This window comes from Carlito syrichta, unplaced genomic scaffold (assembly GCF_000164805.1).
Source record: "Carlito syrichta isolate Samal-C Ts95f unplaced genomic scaffold, Tarsius_syrichta-2.0.1 Scaffold304030, whole genome shotgun sequence".
In the NCBI taxonomy this organism is placed as follows: domain Eukaryota; kingdom Metazoa; phylum Chordata; class Mammalia; order Primates; family Tarsiidae; genus Carlito; species Carlito syrichta.
In genome coordinates, this window is record NW_007248126.1 from 227,239 (window position 1) to 238,445 (window position 11,207).

Below are 11,207 nucleotides of genomic sequence, written 5' to 3' on the forward strand. Positions count from 1 at the left end.
GTCTTGAACCCACGAGCTCAGGCAATTCACTCACCTCAGCCTCCCAAAGGCACGGGATTACAGGCTGAACCACCAAGCCCGGCTTGGGAATGATTTTTAATGAAGGTTATTTGATTCTGATACTGTACACAGCGGCCAGGACTGAAATCCAAGTTATATCTGGGCAACACACACACACACACACACACACATACACACACACACACACACACACACACACACTTTAGAATGAACCAGATATCGTGGCTAAATAAACCAGCCATAAATTTTTAAAAAATCATCGTGCCATTACTTGGAAAAATGAAGTGTTTTTGTTTCTGTCAAGCTTGCCCTCCTTGTTTAAAATTATATAATATTCTATGACTTGTCTGTTTACTAAGGATCTTTTGATTTTCAAATGAAGTATTGAAAGTGCACTTGAAGGTAAAGGATATAAGTTACTACATCATCAATAAAATAGAGGAATAAATCTGACATTCAAAATAACTTTGCTAGCCAAGAAGTTAATTTTAAGAATCACAGGGATTTTCAAGTTAGAGAAGATTTGGGGATCACTTGGCCATGAATAGCATCTTTGTTTGTTTATTTATTTGTGGTGAAGATAGAAGGCAGTTGGGAGTGCAGTGGAAGTTCCACTTTCCAAAATGTTTCTATTTTATTGAGACAGCTGATAATTATTTCTATATTAGTGCTCACATAGATAATATGCACGATTTAATGATAAAAACACATTATTATGAATGAGATTATGTTTATTTTATAGTATTTGTCCTTATTTTTATTAATCAAAAGTGATTTTAGATTTTCAGAAGCAATATGTTTTTCCTTTTCATTTATTTGTTTACTTTTTTATGTGTCTTCTTTTGGAAATAATTGCCAAAAGGTGAACACGGCAATATGGATCACTATAGTCAAAAATTTCACTCATTATTCACTGGCTGTATCTGACATCTATAACATTAAAACAATATACAAATATGAATAAGGGGAGAAATAGCAATAACAATTAACTGCGGAGAGAGAACATCTTACAGAGCATTTTTATGAGTTTTATTCCAAAGAATTTTCATATTTTCCTTGTGACGATAAGATACTAGCCCCATTTCACTTATTAGGAAACAAAGACTCTGACCATTGACAAGAGTTAGTACAGATCTCACAAGTAAACCAAATCTGCATTGAAACCTAAGCTCCTTAAAAGATTCTGCTGTGGCCGGGCTCGGTGGCTCAGCCTGTAATCCCGCGCCTTTGGGAGGCTGAGGTGAGTGGATTGCCTGAGCCCGCGGGTTCAAGACCCGCCTGGGCAGCGAGACCTCATCTCTACAATAAATCAAAAAATCAGCCGGGTGTGGTAGCGCATGCCTATAATTCCAGCTACTTGGAAGGTTGAGGCGGAAGGATCGCTGGAGCCCAGAAGGCGAGGCTGCGGTGGCCGGGAGCGGCCACTGCACTCCAGTCTGGGCAACAGAGTGAGACTTCAGCTCAAAAAAAAAAAAAAAGATTCTGCTGTTCATTGGTCAGTATTGCAGTGACTCAGTTCCTCCCCTCTATTTTTATGTTGTTACTTTGCAGTTTGGATTTCGAGTCTTGTGACTAGTTAGAAAGGTATAGGAAAACGCAGAGCATTAGACTCCAGTGAGATTATATGACTCACCATCAATCTCTCATCTTTAAGTACTTTACTCTCAAGCACCCCCTCACTGAGCTTTGCATGACCTTGTGTGATCCTGGGTATCTACAGAGCGCTGACGTGTAGTGACAGTCACTTTACTTCAGCGACTGTGAGTGGTTATGAAGAAAACTCCTTACTGTTCTGTCCAAGAACTTCTCAAGAGATCCCTTCCCCTCCACAGACTAGTCCCTTACCTTCAGACAATGCATGAACTTATCTGAGTTTCTCAAATAAAAAAAAAAAAAAAACAACTTTTTATTTTCATTTTTTTTTTAGTGCAAGTTTCTACTTTAGACACAGGCAGAATTTCTTTGAAGCACAGTGTGGTCATTTGCTGAACAAGCAGGGGCATATTTTTTTTAGGGAAAAAATTGTTCTGATGCTTTGAACACCTAAAGAGAATGGCACACGCAAAGCAAGTTCTATTCTTCTTAAATCACTTTTGAATAACATGATCAGAATTTTCTGTTTATGATTTTCTGTTTTCTCTATTCACTGCCATTGTGTCAATTATACTTTTCCATTGTTATTGACAGGAGGCATAACATTATTTTATTATTAACCTCAAAAAACTTGTAATTCTTTGTGTAATTTATATAGGTTTTTTATGAATAGTTCTATCAACTACAACTATAGTTTGGCTTTGTAATAATAATCTCTCTCTCTCTCTCTCCATCTCTCTCTCTCTCTCTCTCTCTCTCTCTCTCTCTCTCTCTGTGTGTGTGTGTGTGTGTGTGTGTGTGTGTGTGTGTGTGTGTGTCTGTGTGTGCATAAGAGCAAAGAATACAGAAAAAAGATCAACGTAATACTGAGAGAAAAGATCTGGAAGGCATATAGCAAGTTAAAGTCGGAGGCTGGCTTGTGATAAGGCTTCCTGGTCAAACTCCATTTTCCGTGGTCGCATTGGACTGTACTCCTTCAGATGATAAAAATGCAGATCCCACCATAGCTTTCTTAAGTTAAATATTCCATCATACTTGACATGATTTATATAGTACACAGAGTTGTATTGTTTTGAAGTGCATATCTAGTAAAGCTTTGTGAATGGATTATGCTGATACATATATAAATACTATAAATCCTCCTCAGGAAGAGTACAAACTATCTGCATATTTTATCAGGTGCTGTAAGCCATCCTTATGCAGGGCCAGATAGGGAGACAACAAGGCATGGTGGATAGGGGTTCAGGAATTCAAGTTGGAGCATCTTTGTTCAAATTCCAGCTAGTCACTCACTGGCTTGACCTTGGACAAGTAATTCAAACTCTGTCATCCCCAATATTGGGTGGGGAAAAAAAAAGGCAGAAAGCAATAGTACTAAAGTCATAGGGCAGTAGGTCAGTGGTGGGACTAAATGAATAAATATGTATAAAGCACATATGATCATAAATGGAAAATAGTAAGAACTGAATAACTTAATATTTATTGTTAGTGCATTATAATACGAAATAGTGAAACATTCTGAATTTTCATCTTGGTTTGAAGTGACATTTTCTGTCTTTTGTACTGATATTCATTTTTGTGCACCTTTCAGTTGCCATACAGAAATGCAAATGCCATTAATCTGTAAATAAGTGATGCACATAGCTTTACAACCAAATAATTCACATAATGCTTATTTTGGTTAGATTTTTTTCATTAGCATACTCTAATCCCATTGACTAGGATCTTAATATCTCTTGGCATGTTTGTTATCATTTGAAAGCATTATTTTTGCCTCTTTAAAATAGGTTTTTTTTTTTTTTTTTGAGTTAGAGTCTCATTCTGTCGCCCAGACTGGAGTGCAGTGGCCGCTCCCGGCCACCGCAGCCTCGACCTGCTGGACTCCGGCGATCCTTCCGCCTCAGCTTTCCAAGTAGCTGGAATTACAGGCATGTGCTACCATGCCCAGCTGATTTTTTGATTTATTGTAGAGATGAGGTCTCGCTGCCCAGGCCGGTCTTGAACCCGCGGGCTCAGGCAATCCACTCACCTCAGTCTCCCAAAGGTGCGGGATGACAGGCTGAGCCACCAAACCCAGCAGTTTTTTTTTTTTTTTTTTTTTTTTTTTTAAGTGGTTGCTGTGAGTGTTAAATATCGGGGGTAAATTATCTAGTACCTGGTAGAAGGGTAGCTAAAATATGTGAGACTTATGGATCATATTCAAGTTTAAGGATACTATTGCACACATTTTATAAATGATATTTATAAAACAATCATGCTTTTTAAGACTTAGATTGTATGCTAATTTAGGAGGAGAGGAGGATGTTGACATAGAGGTATTAGAATGGTACTTATTCCATCAAACACATTATGACATTTTCACTGGTGCCTATCACATAGAAGAGACACAATTCATATGTTTCTTTTCCATATAGAGATAGTTTATATGTTAATTTGATTATTTAAATACAGAATTGCTGCTCTCCTTATCCAAAATGTTGTGATATCCTGCAATTACAGTGATTTGACACAAAATTTATAATTAGGCTTGTTAATCAAAGGGCAATAAGACTCTGAAGACAATAATCTTTCCTTGAATACCTAAGTTTGGCAAACACTGTATAAAGTTGCTTTTATTAAAATTATTTCATTTAGCCTTAGACCAAATTTTGCGTGTGAAGTATTTTTTTTTTCCTCCCATTTTGAATGGGAAGAAACTGCAGCTCAGGAACTTTGCAAATCACATACAGGAGCAAAGAGCAAATGATCATCCAAGTCAGAAATCAAACAGCAAAGAACCTTCCTTCATCTGGTTATCCTGTAAGCTTACTATAAAGATGCTCAGCCCCTACCCCCAAATCATAGATGATTATTTTGAGGAAAAACATTTTGTCACTAGGGTCTCCATTTCGTATTGCTAATATTACAACTTTTAGGAACCATGCCAGAAAAATCTGCAAAACAATTGACTGAGTCTAGGACCTCTATTAATTGACAAAAATCGGCTAGTAAGGCACTAATGAGGGTTATGGGCAAAAGTTCAGTACACTTTACCAAGTTGAACTTTTTTTCTCCACTTATTGTTTTCAAGACATTTTAAGACCTTCATTATTTGTCAGAGAAAGCAAGGAAATCTATGTCTAACATGACACTAAGAAAAATACAAAATAAGAAGATCATCTATGAACAGGGCCAGTTTTCCAAATAGGATAGCTCATAATAATAAAAACTGCTCAGTTTTAACATTCTCTCGTTTTATGTTATTAAATAAGTAATTTTTTCTTGGCTATGATGTTCTGTGAATACACAAGTTTATATATAGATATATGTCTCTATTTTTTTTGTTTCATTATTAATTTATTTACTTGAAAAATGGAAATACCATTAGCTTCCTTCTTAGAAGTCAGGGTCACCTTATATTTTAAGTTATTATTTTATTTGTTTATTTATTTTTTAGAGATAGGGTCTCACTCTCTCACTTAGGCTAGATTGTAGCCTTGATGTCCTGAGCTCAAGTGATTCTACCACTACAATCTTCCAAGTAACTGAGACTACAGATGTGCACCATCATCCCTGGTTCATTTTCAAATTGTTTACACAGATGGAGTCTCAAACCTTGTTTCTTTTTCTTTTTCTTTTTTTTTTTTTTTTTGAGTTGGCATCTCACTCTGTTGCTCAGGCAGGCGTGCAGTAGCACACTCATGACCACCCCAGAGTCAACCTGCTGGGCTCCACGATCCTTCCACTTCAGCCTTCCAGGTAGCCAAAACTATATGTGCACGCTACCATGCTGGACTAATTATTTATTGTAGAAATGAGGTCTTGCCAATTAGCCTGGGCTGGTCTCGAACCCTTGGGCTCAGACAATCCACTCACCTTGGCCTCCCAAAGTGCTGAGATTACAAGCTGAGCCAGCGAGCCTGGCCAGATGGAGTCTCACTGTACTATCCAGATGGCCCTCAAACTCCTGGTCTCGAGCAATTCTCCCACTTCTCCTCCTGAGTTGCTGGTGTTACAGGTGTGGGCCACTGCGCCTGACTCTTGTATGTTAGTTTAATTGGAGAGACTTGCAACACATTGTTCCCCACAAAGGGAGAGTCCTGTAAATTCTCATCTGCCTTGTGTGCAAAACCAAATCAAAGCACACAAGAAAAGTTCAGCCAAGAGACATTAGATGGGCTTACAGGCTATGAAAGCTTGGGGATGGCTATCCAGGCTGTTGAGTTTTCTCCTTTCTTCTGACTGCCATTAAGAGAGGGGAAGGGATTCCCTAGAGCCTGTTGGAGAGTTGTAGTGAGAGAAAGGAGCAGTTGCACGTCTGGCTTTTGGAGTGGATGTGAGATGTATTTCCCATAGAAAAAATTCTGTGAACAGTAACATCCAAAGCAATGCCACTAGTGCAGGGAGTTCAGAGAATTGTTGGATTTATTTTGGTTGGCTGAGCTTCCTCCCTATGAATTTTACATGGTTTCTAAGATAAAAGGAACAAGTGATTTGAAGTACAGACAATTTAAGGCACAAGCAATCTACAACCTAAGTTTTATTACAGTAGAGGAGCCTTCCTTACTGTAAAGAAAGCAGTTTTATACCAGAAACACTATGTCTCACTCTCATCTCCTTTTTCTGTTCCTTTTCCATCATTATCATTATCGTCTCAAAATAAGTGATGGAACATGAGCCATTCTGATGTTCCAGCACATTATTCATCATGTGCTTGAGAGAGAGACAATTTATTCAATTGTCACAACATTCCTACAGGTTAGAAACTATTACCTTTATAGAGAGAGGTAACTGAGGAATATATAGGAGGAAGAAACCTAAATAAGGTTCTGTTAAATTTAAACCAGGATGACTGACTTCACATTGTTTCCCAGGAGAGGTTTTGGCTCTTGGCTCCTGAGTTGGGCAGAAGTGAGTTCAATATTAGATCTGTCATATAGCAACTTTGTGACTATGATAAACTCACCTGGCATCTTGAGGCTCAGTTTCCTCACCCCAAAATGAAATAAGTGATAATAGCTACCTCCTAATACTGTTGTGGATATTATATAAAATATAAGAAAAATGATTTTTTTCCTGGCCATGGGGAATACTATTAGAAATAATTAAGCAAAATTAATACTCCTTTAAGTTTAGACATTGAGCATATCTTGCTGATGAATTGCTATGATAATTGAGAATTTTAATAGAAGTGCTTAATTAATTTAGTGAATGCACTACCAATCTTAGATATAATCATAAATAAAACAAAACAGAGCGAAGATTTGATCTTTGATCTCTTTAATACCACTCTAGAACACTCCACTGGCCTTCTCTTTCCTTCGTCTTGCTTCACATGATTTCCTCTCTACCTATCCTCACCCTTTTTTGAGGGGGTTGGATCTTAGAGAGGAGAAGATATTTGAATTCCCTTCTCCTACTCACTTTCCGTACACACAGTGAAGCCCTGAAGGCAAGAAGACTGAAAGCTTCCCTCCTGCTGCAGAATTCCTGGCAAGACTTTGCTGAGAAATTCTTGTAAAAGACCTGTGTAGTTCCCTCCTCATGGCTTACCATTGCAGACTGTGGGGCACATTGTGTTGTACTGTGATGTCACTTAGCACTAACTTCCAGCATGACAGAGTCAACAAAACCACCTGGGTATGTGACAGTGTTACTAGTAAGAGTTGCTGAACAGATGGGATTCTAGTCAACAATCCTGGCAGAGACCACTGAGTTCCCTAGATAAGCATGTTCAGAGATATAGTGAACATAAAGTCAGTCCCCTACATTACAATCACAAACCTATTACTCGCCTCAGCCATGACCTAGGGAAGGCTTAGGGAATTTTGTTTTCCAGGTCATATTCTCATTCATCTCCAATTTGTTGATCCTGCTGGGAGACTGAGCAGTGCCTGATAGGACTGGGTGTCTGGAAATGCATTTTAGACATGTTAGGAAAATTATGTAAATTTTAGCGTAAGCCCAGGTTAGAAGTTAAGAAATCACAAGAAAAATAATAAGCTGTATTTTCTTCAAATTTACTTTTCCTGGAATTTCTTCTCAAATCTCGCAAATGGCATTTTTTTGAAATTTCATTGGAACTATATATATAAATTTAGTGAATGCACTATCTAATCTTATACATTATTGTAAATAAATGAATATACTATATATATGTAGTGTGTGTGTAATATCTATCTATGTATCTTAGTATTAAGTATATGACCAAAAGCTATAATGAATTTTACTTGCATTTGCCACCATAACAAAATATTTTAATTTGTAGCAAAACTGCAGAATAGATTAATCTCCCTAAACTGTTTCCACTTTATGTTACATAATGAAGTCTGCTTTAGTTTCATTTTTGATTGTGTTTCGCTCCAAAATGTATATTTGCTAAGATGACCTTTATTTTTCAAACAATTTTCTCTGAAGGTTCATATATGCCAAAAGATTGTTGATCCTGTTGAATCAATATATAACCCATCACATCAAAGAGGTGCCTATGAAAGAATTTCAAGAAATATTTTCATCAGAAGTAAACTTAGGTGCCATCATCGGCATGGGAATTTTACTTTCGTGCATAGGTGTAGAGCTACCCACTTCCACACCCCATACCCTCAGTACATTCTTAAAACTTCCTAAATATTTCATAAAAGCCACATTTTACTCAGATCTTCTGGTGGTCATATGTTCATTAATGATATCAGTTTCCAGGTGTGAGTGATGTGCTATATTGTGGGAAAATTGTGTTAATCACTTTAGAGGTATTAATTTAAATGGCTTTTTTTTTTTTTTTGAGTTGGAGTCTCACTAGGTCTCCCAGACTGGAGTGCAGTGACCACTCCCATCCTTCACAGCCTCGCCTCCTGGGCTCCGGTGATCCTTCCACCTCAGCCTTCCAGGTAGCTGGAATTACAGGCATGGGCTACCACGCCTGGCTGATTTTTTTTTTTTTAATTGTAGAGATGAGGTCTCGCTGCCCAGGAGGGTCTCGAATCCGCGGGCTCAGGCAATCCACTCACCTCAGCCTCTCAAAGGTGCGGGATTACAGGCTGAGCCACTAAGCCCAGCTTATATGGCTCTTTTAACAATAATGTAGAATATATAATATTGTGACTATTTTATTATCACTATCATTATTTTATAAATGAGGCTTAGTGTGAAATTCAAGGCAATGCAATTAATGAGTAATTAGTGGAATAATTCTTATCACTACTCCACATTGCTTCACTAAGGAGACTAGGAAAATGTTACCTTGATTTGTCTATTAAAAGATTGGACATATGCAAAAGTTTCCTAATTTTCTTTTTTGCATAAAAGAAAGGGTACACTCAAATGACAGGAGCCTAGATTCCTTTTTTAAGAGTCGAAATCTCACTGTCGCTGGAGTACAGTGGCACACTGAAGGTCACCCCAGCGTCATCCTGCTGAGCACCGGTGATCCTTCCGCCTCAGTCTTCCAAGTAGCTGGAACTACAGGCATGTGCTACCTCACCCAGCTAATTTTTTTTTTTTTTTTTATGGTAGAGATGAGGTCTTGCCAAATTGCCTGGGCTGGTCTTGAACCCACGTGCTCAGGCAACCCACTGGCCTTGGTCTCCCATAGTGCTGGGATTACAGGCTAAACCATTGAACTCGACCCAATAGCCTAGATTTTAGGGACATATCTGACTCTGCCACTTGTGAACCTGTTTCTTAATTTGAAAAATGAGTTTAATAATATATATGCTAAATTATTGTTTTCTCTTTCAAAAGCTTTTATTTAACTTTGTATGTGTGTGTATGGAGAGAGAAAGAAAACAGTACACACATCAGAAGTTCATAAGTGTAATGATATTATGAAGCAGAGCACTCCCATGCAATGAGCCATCACTAGCAATCAGAAGTCCCAATGACACTTCTCCAGTCTTTTCCCCAAAGGGTAACCACTATCTTTACTGCAAACAGAGCAGGTTCATTTTGCTGAGCTTATACTTTATTTAATTGGAATCAGGTGATATGTAGTCTTTTCTGTCTGGTTCCTTTCACTCAGCATTTAAGTTTCTGTGATTTACTCATTTTGCTCGGTACAGTATAGTATGACTGTTTTCACTGCTGCTGTGCAACATTTCATCATGTGTAATTACCCATTCCTTGTTGGTAGGTATTTGAGTAGCTTTCAGCTTGGGACCATGACATACCTTGCTGTGATGAATATTCTGTTTCATGAACTTTGCTGACTGTATGAGTTTTAGTGACTTGACATTTATGTGTGGAGTATCTATAGTCTTCTTGAACAGTTATCACTGCCACCATTTTCTTTTAATTTTTAAAATTTTGCTAAAATACAAAAAGGATTAAATGTACCATCTAAACTTAAAAAAAAAATTTACAGAGGTCAGTGAAGTTCAATTCATTTGTAATGTTGTGAACCCATCCTACCACCATCTCCATAATTATTTGCATCACATAAAAGTGAAACTCTACAACCAGTAAAAAATAACTACTAATTCCCCTCTTTCCCCAATCCCCTGACAACCACCACTCTACTTTTTGTCTCTAAGATTTGACTACCTGAAATGTCTTGCTATTGAATCGATGTGTCCCTATAAAATTTATATGTTGAAATCTAATATATGATGGTATTAAAAGTTGAAGTTTTAGGGGAAATGATCGCCATGATTATTCTGCTCTCATGAGTGGGATTAGTTCTCTATTAAAAGAGTTTGAAGCGAGTATCTTACTTTTTTCTCCCTTTTACCAGACACTGAATCTGCTAGCACCTTTACCTTAGACATTCCAGCTTCTAGAACTATGAGAAATAGGTTTCTATTATTTATAAATTACCTAGTGTGTGGTTTTTTTTTGGTTTTTTTTTTTTTTGAGTTGGAGTCTCACTCTGTCGCCCAGACTGGAGTGCAGTGGCCGCTCCCGGCCACCGCAGCCTCGACCTGCTGGGCTCCGGCGATCCTTCCGCCTCAGCCTTCCAAGCAGCCGGAATTACAGGCATGTGCTACCAGGCCCGGCTGATTTTTTGATTTATTGTAGAGATGAGGTCTGGCTGCCCAGGCGGATCTCGCACCCACGGGCTCAGGCAATCCACTCATCTCAGCCTCCCAAAGTCGAGGGATTACAGGCTGAGCCACCGAGCTCGGCTTAGTGTGTTTTTTATTGGTTACCTTTCCATTTGTTATAGCAGCAAGAACAGACTACAGCATATCTCATATAAGATAATAGCAGGCCGGGTGCGGTGGCTCAAGCCTATAATCCCAGCACTTTGGGAGGCAGAAGCAAGAGGATTGCCTGAGCTCACAGTTTCGAGACCAGCCTGGGCAACTTGGTGAGATCTCATCTCAACAATACACAAAAAAATTAGCTGAGCATGGTAGTATGCTCCTGTAGTTTCGACTATTTGAAAGGCTGAAGCAGAAGGATCTCCGAATTCCAGTGGGTTGATGCTGGGGTGGCCATGAGTGTGCCACTGAACTCCAGCCTGGGTGACGGAATGAGACTCCAACTCAAAAAAAAAAAAAGAGCCGGGCTCGGTGGCTCAGCCTGTAATTCCGCGCCTTTGAAAGGCTGAGGTGAGTGGATTGCCTGAGCCCGCGGGTTCGAGACCCGCCTGGGCAGCGAGACCTTATCTCTACAAT

The 11,207-nt window shown here is 38.6% G+C and overlaps 1 protein-coding gene across 2 annotated transcripts in view; it reads left to right on the top strand.

The window, feature by feature from the left end:
* The window catches only part of LUZP2 (leucine zipper protein 2), a 323,334-nt gene that overhangs the window by 65,837 nt on the left and 246,290 nt on the right, over positions 1 to 11,207 (top strand). The gene's annotated exons all lie outside the window — the stretch shown is intronic.